At 37.6% G+C, this 15128-nt stretch overlaps 1 protein-coding gene across 2 annotated transcripts in view; it reads right to left on the bottom strand.

The window, feature by feature from the left end:
• The window catches only part of alph (alphabet), a 201651-nt gene extending 186876 nt beyond the window's left edge, over positions 1-14775 (bottom strand). For both annotated transcript variants that reach the window (XM_067139131.2, XM_067139132.2), the window contains exon 1: positions 14620-14775. The gene's annotated coding sequence lies outside the window, so the exon portion shown is untranslated. The remainder of the gene's footprint in view (positions 1-14619) is intronic.
• Between the last annotated feature and the right edge of the window lie 353 nt (positions 14776-15128).

Here is a 15128-nt window from a genome sequence, read left to right as displayed (position 1 = left end):
TAGTAAGTGAGATTGAATCAAGGTGTAGTAAAACTAATGCAGTGAGCTCGCAGTTGCGATCAGCAGTATTCTGTAAGAAGGAAGTCAGCTCCCAGACGAAACTATCTTTACATCGGTCTGTTTTCAGACCAACTTTGCTTTACGGGAGCGAAAGCTGCGTGGACTCAGGATATCTTATTCATAAGTTAGAAGTAACAGACATGAAAGTAGCAAGAATGATTGCTGGTACAAACAGGTGGGAACAAAGGCAGGACGGTACTCGGAATGAGGAGATAAAAGCTAATTTAAGAATGAACTCGATGGATGAAGCTGTACGCATAAACCGGCTTCGGTGGTGGGGTCATGTGAGGCGAATGGAAGAGGATAGGTTACCTAGGAGAATAATGGACTCTGTTATGGAGGGTAAGGGAAATAGAGGGAGACCAAGACGACGATGGTTAGACTCGGTTTCTAACGATTTAAAGATAAGAGGTATAGAACTAAATGAGGCCACAACACTAGTTGCAAATCGAGAATTGTGGCGACGTTTAGTAAATTCTCAGAGGCTTGCAGACTGAACGCTGAAAGGCATAACAGTCTATAATGATAATGTATGTATGTATGTGTGTATGTATTGATGTAAATATTGTATATTTGTGCTAATTTTGTTTCCGTCTAGGCTCTCTTTTGCTTTTTTTTTCATTTGCTCCCCATTATGTCTTTTTGGCATTTTATAACTTATATTATGTAAATGATTTCAGCCCCCCTCAATTTTCACTGAAGATGGCTCAAACGAGCCAAAACATGTTTGAATTTGTTTACTCCATCTAATGATGCAATATATGATTTTTTTTTTTTTGCTTTACGTCACACCGACACAGATATGTCTTATGCCGACGATGGGATAGGAAAGGCCTAGGAATTGGAAGGAAGCAGCCGTGGCCTTAAGGTACAGCCCCGGCATTTGCCTGGTGTGAAAATGGGAAACCTCGGAAAATCATCTTCAGGGCTGCCGACAGTGGGGCTCAAACCCACTATCTCCCGATTACTGGATACTGGCCGCACTTAAGCGACTGCAGCTATCGAGCTCGGTAATATATGATGTATTGAATTAGGAGGATACTCTCATTTTTCACCTTTGTAAAGTAAATACGGGCTTTGCAATTAAATTCATTTTATGGTTTTCTTATTTTAGGAAATAAATTTCCCTTTTCTTCCAACATTGAATAGATAGCTAAATAAGTTACTACTAGGGATTTATTACATTTTCTAATAAGTTAGAAAAATGTTATCACAATCCAAAAGTAAGAGGGGAAATTTACCAGTACATACTGTAGGTCAAACAACATGCGATAAAAAATAAAAATTAAAAACTTTGTAACAGAATATTAAAACCATGACTTTTCACTAGAGCAAAATAAGTCATGCCTCTGAACGGCAATCATTTAAAGTTACGGCTCTGATAATAGACGAAGCGAGTTGTCCGTGTGGTTAGGGCGCGCAACTGTGAGCTTGCATTCGGGAGATAGTGGGTGCAAACCCCATTGTCAGTAAACCTGAAGACAGTTTTCTGTTTCCCATTTTCACACCTGGGGCTGTACCTTAATTAAGGCCAAGGCCACTTCCTTCCAACTCCTAGCCCTTTCTTATCCCATCGTCGCCCATGAGACCTATATGTGTCGGTGTGACATAAAGCCAATCGTGGTAATAACTAATCTCAGTTTTCATGACAAAACAGGGGAAACGCAATTTCACATCAATGAAAATGGAAGTACAACACTTTTATAACCTTGCTGCCAAAAATGTTATTGAGTAGCATCCCTTCAATATTCCTTCAGATTTTACACGATACTGGTGTCAGAATCTTGTCTCTTATTCTTTAACAGAAGCCTATCATATGCAGTTTTTGTACTTAAACACCCTCAAATGCCACTAACCTCAGCCAGGATCAAAGCCTTATTCTGGGAACAGGAGGACAACTGACTGCTCCAATGAGGTCAGTACTATTAATACCCTCACATCTGCAGACTTATCAAGTTTCATTGTCTGTAGCAATAGTTTTGAAAGGGTTTATAATTTTAAATTAAGCAGGTTAATTAGCTCCTTCCATTCTTTCTAAAGTGTATAAAGCCACGATGACTCGTATGAGTCTTAACCAGTAGGATAAATTAAAACCTATCCTACACAATAGCGATGGCATTTCAAAGAGAATAGAAAATCTAAAGCTATGAGAAGTTGTCACTGAATTCCAACATAAAACAGGGCCAAAACCACATGTGCAACCCCACAAATGTGGGAAAAGCAGCAGAATAAGTATAAGAATAGAAATGATATCAAATCCAGCTTTTTGAACTGCTCAGATAAGTCAGCCTCGTGTCAGCAGAAAGGAAAATCAGTCTTAAAAGTCTGAAAGAAGTTTGAGTTGTTTTAACATTCTAGTAAATCAAAATTTCACGATTAACTCATTCGCTTCGAACTGACAATTCCAGTTCATATGCTTAAACCAAGTATTGTGTTCTATCACTTTATGCCATTCATTGTTCATATTCAAGGGCAGAACACTTTTCATTCATTTAAAAGTAAAATAGATAAAACAAAATACTGGTACAATTCCTTCCCTGGGAAGTTCTGCTTTATTTTGTTATGAAATACCGATTTTGGAAGTTCGTGGAGGTATTTCAGATACAATCTGTACACCATATGATAGTTCACATGAGATAAATACTGGTATATTCTACTTGGGATACAATGAATCAAATTACAAATGTGATTAGCCCAGATTGGATGTGTATACCACATAGGAAGAATTATCTACTATAATAGAAAGGTTATATCTGACTCCTTGGCTGAATGGTCAGAGTGAGGGCCTTTGGTTCAGCAGGTCCTGTGTTCAATTCCCGGCCAGGTCGGGAATTTTAATTGTGTCTGATTAATTCTTCTGGCTCGGGGACTGGGTGTTTGTGTACATCCCCAACAAGTTTCTCTACATATTCGGACAAACACCACACTACCAATAACAAAAAAAGTGCAATAACGGTTTTTTTTAAATAGCTATTTGCTTTACATCGCACCAACACAGATAGGTCTTACAGCGACGACGGGATCAATAATGATTACATCCCTGACATAGTTGGTGTCAGGAAGGGCATCCAGCTGTAAAACAGGGCCAAATCCATATGTTCAACCCCACAGATGTGGGAAAAGCAGTAGAATAAGAACAGAAAGATCATCAAATCCAGCATTCTGCAGGAAATGTCAATGACTACCGGTAAGTAATTTATACAGCTAACTTAAATCTCTGCAAAGGGCCCTTCTTGCCCACTGCTGTCACAAAATTGTGCAAGTTTGCTCGTAGTTGAAGAGGCCAATATCGAAATTTTAAAATGCAAAAACCTGTTGTGAACTGCAGAGTTGTCTAACATCAACATCTTCAACAACAGTTATGGTCAAGTCAGAGGCATAATTACATCTTTCTTGTCAACTTTAGCAACACGTTCAGAATCAGGAAAGTTGCCATCCATGTCAATGCCCTCACAGCACCGAAGGGTTCTATCAGGATACCGAGATGCCATACACATTCATCCTCATGTTAAACGCACTCAATGTGCTGCAAAATCACCACCTTTTTATTCTATTTTTATATTTCACTTCCTTTGCTCACAACTGTTGTAGGCTATATTTGAGACACTTAGTATCAAAAGTTGCCAAATCCATTCACCTGCATTTTCGGCAAATTGAAAGAACTGTCCAGGATAAAATTTTAAAATACAGTGGATGCTGCTTATTATGATCACTGGGACGAAGATAATTTGATAACATTAACCGATTGATAACAGTAGCCGAAAAATAAAAATTGATACCCTACTGTATTTGAGTCGTCCAGTCGCAAAACCAGTTATCTAAAAACAAATTTTTCAGGAAGCGCAAAAAACTGTCATTTGTTATGCAACAAAGATAGGAGGTTGAAATTTTGTAATTAAACTGTAAGCGTTTATCTTCGTCATAAGACCTACCGCAAAATATAACTTACAGAACCCATGTTTTTTTTTTTTTTTTTATGCAAAAAACATTTGGACATAACGAGTTTTGTAGCAGTTTTGTGGAGATTAGAGACATGTGCAGCAGTATATTAAATAGTGTGTGGAGATTTATGGTGAACATGTTTTATTAGCTACGTTTGAAAGTTTTACGCTATGAAAATAGCATGAATGGAAATAATTTGAAGGTTAGGATATAATGTTTTGATATCTAATCCCCGCTCTTTGATTTTATGATTACATCAAGAAATCATTATTCATTCAAATGTTTTATAAGTTCTTTAACATTTTGTACAGTTATATTAACAATCCGTTATTGTCCTCAACAAAATCTCCCGCATTTCACTGTTTAAAGTTTGACGCTGATCAAACAGTGTCTTGTAGAACATGAGGTCATCGTTCCTTATCCACTCTTTCGCGTAATGTTTGGTCAGCAATGTGTTCAGGTCGCTGAGCTTTTCTTTCTTAATAGGAACCCCTTCCTCCACTAGATCTGGCACAATAGCAGAAAAGGGTTTCCCATGCTTCAATATACTTTTTGCTTCCACCACAATCGCTTTTATAGTTTACTTCACCTCTTGTCACGCAGTTGCCTGATTTCGTTCGTGTAAGTATGATCCTCTTACAGGGTTCTGGGACATAAGCTTTGCTGCATAACGCACGCTGGACGTTAACGACTTCTAGCAGTTCCATTACTTGTCACCTTAAAACGTATGGATTAAATGGCCTTTGCTCACATATTACATTACTGGATTGTGTATTTTGATGAGCTGCATACAATGGCGGTGATAACTCATTTTGAGAAAAAATGGACATAACGGGTTTTGCAATTGGACGACTCATTTATTCATAACCTACATGCACTACAATGACACACTGATTCATAAACTACATGCACTGCAATGAAACAGATACTGGTACACAGTACTGCAATAGAGTTAAATGTTTCCAGCTATCACTGAACACCTCCTCGCAAGATAACCAGCGCCTGTCGCATTTCAGCATTCGTTGGTATTCGGGAAGTTTCGGCATCATCAGCATCGATATCTTCTGCTCCGTGTACTTCACCTCTCAAATCTAATTCTGTGAAAGTAACTGTCTCACACGTAGTCTTCTGTCTGTTTCGCATCAGTAATGATGCCCTCATTAATGTTCATCCATTCCTGAAATTCATCTTCCGTTAAGCCTGTTGGACAAAGTTCAACATTCTCCTCTGCTTCTGGTAACTCTTAAAAATCCCCCATGCCAGAAACAGTTCCTTATTGTATGTGCTCAGCCATTATCCCATGACATGGCTAGAAAATGCAGGGCATCAAGAAGGCTGGTTGTTTTGGCAAGGGTACTGACACTAGTTTTATGCAAGTCCTCTATGTTTTCTCTAGATTCTTGTGCGCATTTCATGGCGATAATATGCTTTCATGGTGCGAATGATTCCTTCATCACATGGTTGAATTAATGTAGTCTTATTTGCCGGTAAGAAAACCACATTGATGTTCTTGAGCTCACAATTCACAATGTGTGCTGCACAGTTGTCAACCAGCAAAATTACATTACGGTCCAGCCTATTATCCCATTTCAGTAGCAATGATAGTCCACTGGAAACTTATTGATGCCTTTAAAGCAACGTGGGTTCTTACTTTTCCCAAGCACTAACATACTCGCACAACATGAAACTGTTACTCGATCCTTGGAGGTTTTACAGCCTTTAAGACTTTTGTTTTTGAACAAGTAAGTGTGTTCAGGCAAGGCGCGATAATGCAGTGCAGTCTTATCAGAATTATATGCATACTCAGGAGGGAATTCAGAAGCAATTTTGGGACACTCCTCTTCTTTCCACCTCTCAGCAACAAAATCAGTGTCGTCCTGCTCACCACGCATTCGTCTGTACACTATATTTTTTCGTTTCTTCCAACAGTGAAACCATCCTTCCACTGCCACAAAATTATTTTTTCCAATTTGTTTTACTAGTTTTTCAGCCCTTTTCCCGCACCACAGGACCGTCAACACGAGCAACTTTCTCACGAACATTTGAGAACCAAAATTTTAGAGCTGATTCAACTTGACCGCCTTTTCCACCACAATTTCGCTAACAGTCGAATTTTTTTTCTTTTGCTCCCTTAATAATATTGCCTCGATTTTTCAATAGCTTGCACAGAAGAGGTTGCAAAATTCATAACTCCACAGCAGCATTGCGTTGACTCATTGTAGGCAATTTGTCATAACGTTCTATAATTGAAAGTTTCTCTTTAATGGTTAAGTCTTCAGGTTTGCTTTTCACACTAGCCATCACTGCACTACAATGCCAAGAACTTCACTGTGCAAAAGCTTTAGTAAGATTAGAGTGAGTGGTCCTTGGCTAAAGTACCGTAAGGTCAGAAACAAAAGAGAAAGTGTATGCGGGAGGGTTACCACCTGCGCTGGTCGGTTTTCTACCATACACCTGCTACAAAAGATGACGTGAAAGTGCCTTGAAGACAGGCGCAGTATAAAAACAGGTTTTTTAAAGGTTGGGAGCGCTGTCTTTGTATCCACTCTACTCGCATATTTGAGAATGAAATCCGTGAAAACAAATGTGATAGCATAAACCGAATTCATGATTACAAAAAACATAAGATTTTCAATGTTTCAGTATTTGTCCATACGGAATTTCATAAAAGTGATTATACAATACGGTTGATAACATTATCCGTGATTACAATAAACGGCACCCACTGTATATACTGTAAGTCTTATGGAATATGGTTTTTGAAATATTTGTCAAAGGTGAGAAAATTGGGATGTGGCAGGTTTGATACTAAAATACGGATTTAGAGGTTTCTGAAACAAAGGAATATTGTTGTTTGAGTCATCAATCCATAGACTGGTTTGATGCAGCCCTCCATGTCACCCTATCATGTGCTAACCTTTTCATTTCTACGTAAATACTGCATCCTACATCTGCTCTAATCTGCTTGTCATATTCATACCTTAGTCTACCCCTACCGTTCTTACCACCTACACTTCCTTCAAAAACCAACTGAACAAGACAAAGGAATGAAAGATTTGAAAATACAGGTAGGGGCCTAACTCTAAAAGAGGTGCTATTACCTGTGCAATACAATAATCACTTTTAATAATTAATAGTTACTATAAGGAAGAAATGCACAGATGTAGTGTAAATGCAAGAAAAGTGTAAAAAGATTAATTCAAATTAAAATAGTTTAAATTAAAATAGTTACTAGTTTAAATGAATTCAGCTACCTGAAAACCAAGATCTTATAAAGGAAGGTGTTACTTGATTACAACCCAGTTCAAGAATCATTATCACAAACTTAAGTTTTTTTTTACACTTTTCTTGCATTTACACATCTGTGTATTTCTTCCTTATAAACTACTACATTGTCTTCATTTTCTTCGATGTGAAGTCCTAGATCTTCATGTTTTTCTAAATCAGAATAAAACTGAAGTAGCTTCCTTCATTTTCCAAAATGTTTTCATAGTAATTTTGACATGCTGTGTACTTTGGAAGATTTCAGAAGAATATCTCTCTTTAAAGTATGTGGTCTAATGTGTGCCATTCAAAAAGAAGAAAAGGCTTCAACAGAGTGACACGCAGAGTAGCAGTAAACAAACTAGCAGCACATAGAGGGATGTCATGGGAAGCTCTGATTGGCTGCCAAGGATTTGGCGGATACCGAAACTCAGCCCCATATTTAACTGCGTACTTTAACGGGATATGTTGGGTTTTAATCCAAAATCATGGTTGCATTGAATTCCTCGGTGTAAAAACTGTCGGTAACAATGTATACACAACTCCATTTTGTTAAAAAACAGATTTGGTGGCTTTCGGTACTGGGCACCTCAATTTATAAATTTGTTATGGTATTTTGAATCCTTGTGGTCACCTGTAATATCAGGCAGATTTGTTTTAAAAAAAAAGGAGTTAATGATGACTTTTCGCTCTAATGAGGTTACTTTGCAGAAGAGGTTAAATAAAAGGTCTGTTTCAGTTAATCAAATACAAAATTTATGTATTTAAGAATGAGTAAACAATAAATTGATGTGATGATAATTGTTTTAAAGAGAAGCACAACTACATAACTGCCTCATTCCCCTCCCCATAAAATACATGGAAGTGCATTTAAAGATCACTGTTTTAACAGCGATAGTTTCAAGTACAATTTCCAACAAAACTTTAACTGGCACAAACCACATTCACTGCCCTGTTTCGGAATAAAAGCTAGGTGTTCCTCATGCTGAAACATTCCACAGAGGCTCGTGGACAACCACTTTGCTTTAAACCATACACTGTGTATTACTTTAGGAGTAATATTCCATATTATTAACATTATTATTCTTATCCAATGTCCGCCTCCGTAGCGTAACGGTTAGTGTTATTAGCTGCCGTCCTCGGGGGCCTGGGTTCGATTCCCGGTACTGCCAGAAATTTAAGAATGGCAGGAGGGCTGGTATGTGGTTGAAATGGTACATGCAGCTCACCTCCAATGGGGTGTGCCTGAAAAGAGCTGCACCACCTCGGGATGAGGACACGATTTTACTTTTTTTTAATTATTATCCAATGACAACCTGTCTTGAAACCTACAGTGTGTGCTAGAAAATTGTCAGCATAATTAATCGACAAAGGTAGAGTTGCCATACATCCTCATTTTTGTAAACATATCTGCAATTTTAGCAGAAAAATGACTGTTTACAAACAATTTTGAAAACTCATTGGTTTGTCTGCCATTTGTTGACTGAAAGCCATATCATCAATTTTAAATCTGAGGTCACGCATGTTGCCTTCTTTCATGCAGATGCAAATCTAGTGCATTCTTCAAAATTTTCTTTATTATTTGAAAACACCAAGCTTCTGCTTGAAAGTATTTTTTTTCTTTATCATAGCTCAGTGGACAAATGAGAAAAAAAGGCTAGACAAGTCTTGATTCAGTGAGATAATTTACAATAGTGAAATTTAACTTTTTAAATTTTACATGTCAATTTTACTCATATTTGCTAAAAAGAAAGACATTCTGTAAAACATAAGGTCATCTGAAAATGACATACAAAAGTGTTAATGTAATAGCTTTTTTCCTTGCTATTTGCTTTATGCGCACCGACACAGATAGGTCTTAAGGCGTCGATGGACAGGAACGGCGTAGGAATGGGAAGGAAGCCGCTGTGGCCTTAAGGTACAGACCCAGCAATTGCCTGGTGTGAAAATGGGAAACACGGAAAACCATCTTCAGGGCTGCCGGCACTGGGATTTGAACCCACTATCTCCCAGATACAAGCTCACAGCTGCGTGCCCCTAACCGCACGGCCAACTCGCCCGGTGATTTATAAGCTAGTAACGGTAACTTCGTTTTTTTAAATTTTGTTTCCGAAGTATTTCGGTTCTTGACATTTACAATTTCACATAAATTTGCATGTTTTATATTACAAAAAATGCACACATGATCAGTTTATAAAATACCAAAATAATTACATATGAGTAACTTAGAGGCATCTTTAAAATGTTGTGTACTGGGCGAGTTGGCCGTGCCTTAATTAAGGCCACTTCCTTCCCACCCCTAGCCCTTTCCTATCCCATTGTCGCCATAAGACCTATCTGTGTTGGTGTAATGTACAGCCAATTGTAAAAAAGAAAATGTGTAATGGCTCATTCATTGTCGAGAGAGGTGTCCTCATTTCAGCTGTTTCGAAATGTGGTAACACTAGACACTAAAGCACTTGAATGCCTATCGACTTTGCTAAGATTTGACCCTGCAACCTTAACTGCATACGACAAGTGCCTAACCAACTGCACTACTTAGTTGGTCTCCTGTATTTACACAACATTACTGTTGTGGACTGTATACTAGGATATTTAAAATTTCCACATGAGCAAAAGTGACCAGAAAATAATTTAGTTCAGACAACATTTCAGTATAGTACATAGCAGTTTATCAGAATGAAAATGTCACTGGATAATAAGTATCAATTAACTAATTAGGGAGCACAAAATTTATACAATTTCATTACTGAATAGGCCTATATAATTATGGTGAAATTTGGAATTTAAAAACATATTAAAACAACAAAATGTTGGCCAAAAAAGAATAACAGGGAAATATATTACAAGAAGTGTCAGGAACTTTATAAATTGTGCAATACTATGTTCATGGAAATGCTTCAGACGACCCTGCTCACGTCAATTTGTTAATAATTTGCATGGAATGATCTACCCCACTAAATAAAATATCTTCAGCTGGATTGAAAGTTATATAAAATTATAAAAACTTATATTTCAGTTGCAAAGAGAACATAGGCTAAACCTGTTAACATGTGGAGTAATAGCTGTAGAAGTGTCGAAGGGTAAATTAGAAGATTTGTTCATTAATTTCACAAGTTACAGACATAATTGGTCATCAGCTCCTCTGCAATATCATTCATAAATTGCTTTAAAAGTACAATTTGCTTTTACGTTGCACCGACACAGACAGGTCTTGCTGACGCTTGTTGTTTTAAGCGGCCTAACATCGAAGGTCTCGGCCCCCAGATAGGTCCTATGGAGACGATGGGATAGTAAAGAGCTAGGAGTACGAAAGAAGAGACCGTGGCATTCATTAATGTACAGCCCCAGCATTTGCCTGGTGTGAAAATAGGAAAACACAGAAAAACATCTGCAGGGCTGCAGAAAGTGGGATTCGAACCCACCATCTCCCAAATGCAAGCTCACAGATACGCAACCCTAACTGCAGTCAACTCACCCAGTGCTTTAAAAGTATTTCCCATTTATAAATATTTTGATTTCAAACAATGACAAATATATATATTTTGTTTTTTTTGTTTTACATTTCATCACATTTTTGCCTTTTATGAAATTTATGTTCTGTGTTGTCACTTTCACAACATAACAGAACTACGCACGTTTATTGGCAAAAGGTGTTAGTTACAGGATAAACATTATGTTAAAGAGAAAGATGGCAAATATTTTATTACAAAAGCCCACAGCAAAAATATAACCCACATAAAAGCCTGGTTATGACAAATGGCAATAAACTAATACAATGCTGAACGGAGTAAAATTAAGAAGTATTGTAAAATAGTGTAAACCTGCCTTAAGAAAAATACGAGATCTTGAGTCTGGTACTAGATGAAGGTTACTGTTATATGGTTGCTTAAACATCACTTAAGAACTGTCCAATCTAATTTATTGCAAAAGGTGCATTGCAGCTTAATGTTAATACTCTACTACAAGCTAACAGTGCTAATACCAATGTAGTTGGTCCATTATTGGACATCATAAATTTTCCAGCTAACTCATTCCGCCCCAGTGTGCTAAGTTGGGCTCATCAGTTGATAAATAGCACACCTACCAAGACGCATGGCTAGTGCATACCGTGGAAGCCACTGTGTAGGCTACTTGGAGCCACCAGCAGTGCAAATGCACCATGAGAGACTTTGTCTCATTTCTAACAGTGCTAACCGTTACACTGTGGAGGTGGACAATCTGGTGTCTTCGTCCCATGGTGGTGCCCCTCATTTCAGGCACACCCCCCAATGGAAGTGAGCTGCATGTGCCATTTTAACTATACCTCTAATATCTAAAGTTGAATTCTGACAGTTCTTAGAGGGAGGCCCGTTTACTGCCTGCCGAGACATGATAAAGGGAGTGAGAGGTATGGTTGCCATGGAAACGAGGGTGGGGCGACTGCAGTTGCCATCTTCTGGCCAGCTCGTCTTGCTTGGGGTAGCCACACCTCTCACTTCTAAGATCTTGTCACAAGCAGTTCAGAGAACGGCACATGACACCATAAGTAAAATTCTTTCTTGAATAAAATTACTCTGTCCACCAATTCAATACAATTATACTTTGTAGTGTTTATAATTCATGTAGAATTTAATCATTACGAAATATAATTGTATTGAATAGGTGGACACAGTAATTTTATTCAAGAAAGAATTTTACTTATTGTATCTTCAATACAGAACAAAATGAGATTAGTTACTTGTAACATGAGCCCATGTCATTCAAAGTCCAGCCAGGTAGTCTACAACGGAACAAGTGAGCCGGAAGCGAGGAGAAAGAGAAAGGAAAGCTGGAATGTGGCAACATCGTGAAATGGGACGTGTTATGGTCCTCCCTCCAGCCCTAGCTGTCAGAAATCAACTTTAGTTATTAGAGGTATACATACCACCCCTCCTGCTGTTCGTAAAATTTCTAGCAGTACCCGGAATCAAACCCGGGCCTCTGAGGACAGTAGGTAATAACGTTAATCGCTACGCTACGGAGGCAGCAGAGAATGTTATAAATTGTGTTATGTTGAAATAGCTCTATTGAAAAATGATTATTTAAAATCTGCCTGGGTTTAGAAACAAGATTTTTTTAAATTTTTGGTAATTTTTATGTAGTGTTCATTATGCAGTGCTGCTAGCAATATGATAGCTATTTTTCTTTATTCTGTTGATTACCATATATATTATTTCTTTAATGTATACATGTAAATGAAATAAATACCAAATACTTTTGCTCAACTAAATCACTAAATTCAGTTTTGACAGCTTGGAACATACCACTTAGTTGCACTGTTTGTCTCCTTACAGCCAAGTCTTCCCAGTATAAAATTTGCAACATTTAATAACATAATACTTTTGTCAGAAATGAACCAGAATGAATCATGCTGTTTTCCTTTGGATCTTTCCCAGTTCTTAATTAAAATAATCTGGTGAGGGACCATTACGCCAGAACCATATTCTAAGTGGGATCCTAACAGTGACTTATACGGCCCCCTCCTTAACACCCTTACTACACCACTAAACACAGTCGTAACCATATGAAGAGATCCGTAACCTTTATTTACAATCCCATTTATGTGGTCACTCCAATGAAGATTATTCCTTATATTAATGCAAAGATCTCCTTGAGGTACTTACACCCCACCAACACAGTAATTAAAACTGAGAGGATTTTTCCTCTTCGTAAAACTCAAACAGACTTTTCACCCTGTTTATGATCATGTATTAATACTGTATGCTCTCCATCTTTGAACACTGTTGAGGTCGTTTTGGAGTCACTCAAAATCCTGAGCAACTTATTTACTACTCAATTCAGTATAACATCGTTCACAAAAAGCCTTTCCGTATCTGTTATTCAAATTTTTTACTCAAAGAGGTAACAGGACACAGTTTCAGCATAAATCTATCTAAAACATATTGCATTTTCAATTAAAGACACAAATCACCATTGCACTAACCTGTAAGGAAATCGATTTTAAAAAATCAACTGCCCGTTTCACAAGCACGTCAACCATTCAGTCATAAGAGGAAACGGATTACTTCTCGCAATTAAGTAAACGTGTAAGTAATATTCACAAATTTGATCTTATAAGGTATTAGAGGCATCGAAATACCCACAAATAGTCCCAAAACATACTAGCACATGGAGGGATAAACACTTTGCGAAGAATTACATTCCTCATAGGCCTAAGCCTAATACTATCAGAGAAATCCAAGTCCATCCCTTCCCTATATGGCACAAAACTAAACTATCATACTATAAGAAAATGTAGGACAGAGATCATTCACATAACCAAAAAGCAAATGAATTCTACTGATGTTCAGTCTTCAGCCCTAAGGCTGGTTGGATCCTCAACAGCTCTGCCATCAGCTGTAATAGATGGCCTAGGCATCACTGAAGAAGCGAACTAGGGATATTAGGAGTGAGGTAGTTTCCCGTTGCTTTCCTCACCGAGCCAGAAGTTGCTATTACATATCAGACTGCCAAGCCCACTGAAATGCATGCACCAACCGACCCTATGAGCAACGTTTTCACACCATTCATAGCAGAGACTGGCTGCACAAGGAATGGCATTACTAGCATCGCTCATACCTCAGTCATTTTCATATTGTCAAAGCCAAGGATAAGACAGAGACAGATCAGTGAAAGTAACAAAATTGCTCTAGCCCATACCAGAAGACATAGTGCACTGTAAACACTAGGTCCTGCCCTGCTTACAAATTCAGAAAATGAATGTCATATGTTTTACAACCATTCATTACTTTTAATAAGTTTCTGACAGTTAATGACAAAATCCAATCAAGTTGTACTAAAGAAAATATAGCCTATAAATGTGAGAATAGAATCTCTATCATGAAATCTTGTAACAATAGTTCAGAGATGTTCAAAACTGAATAGGAAACGACCGTAACTTTCTACTCAGAATGCCATGGTTCATAGGCACAGTCATTATACTCGATAATCTACCTATAACCGTCACTTTTAAAAGTATGTCCTTATTTACAAATGAAGCGGAAACCTGGAGTCAGCAAATGATACAAATGTCACTCGTATTGTAGACGTTTTAAAACCCAACCATCGTTCCAGGATCAAAACTGCCTGTTTCATGAGCACATCAACCATTCAGTCATAAGAGGAAACCGACTTCTTATCACAATTAAGTAAACATGTAAGTAATATTCACAGGTTTGATCTCATAAGGTATTAGAGGCATTGAAATATCCACAAAAAGCCCCAAAACATACTAGCACATGGAGGGATAAACACTTTACGAAGAATTACGTTAACCTAAAATGACATTCAACCACCACTTGAAATATACAGAAACCTTAATTAGAAGTGTACCTCACAAATTCAACATTCCTTCCTTCATCAAAACAGCAGGCACTTAATCAAATGGATCAAAATATGTCAAGTTTCTTGCATTTCATTAACAAACAACAAACTAAATCCACAGAGATAATACAAATAATTCATAAATAATGCGCATGCCCTAATGATCTAAATTTAGACCACACAGAAATGATGTCATACCTACCCAGTCATAGCACAACGTCGCCGCCTACATGTAAGCTCTTTGTTAAAAATATCCAGAAGCCAAGATTTAAAAAAAAAAAAAAAAAAAAAAAATGCGATGGGATAATTAGACTCATAACGATTTCCCTGCCTCTTCCTGTTTTGCCCTTTTAATACTTCTAAGTCCAGGTTCCCCCTACTGTACTATTTATTTGTCTTTTAACATACGCTGTCCTGAGATCACTCCAGTTACAGGGAGAATGTAACGAGATTTACACTTACTGAAGACAGTGATATTCAAAGTAACTAAATATTGACGCAATTACATAATAATATCC

This window comes from Anabrus simplex, chromosome 2 (genome assembly GCF_040414725.1).
Source record: "Anabrus simplex isolate iqAnaSimp1 chromosome 2, ASM4041472v1, whole genome shotgun sequence".
Classification (NCBI taxonomy): Eukaryota; Metazoa; Arthropoda; class Insecta; order Orthoptera; family Tettigoniidae; genus Anabrus; species Anabrus simplex.
This window is presented reverse-complemented; position numbering and strand designations above follow the sequence as displayed.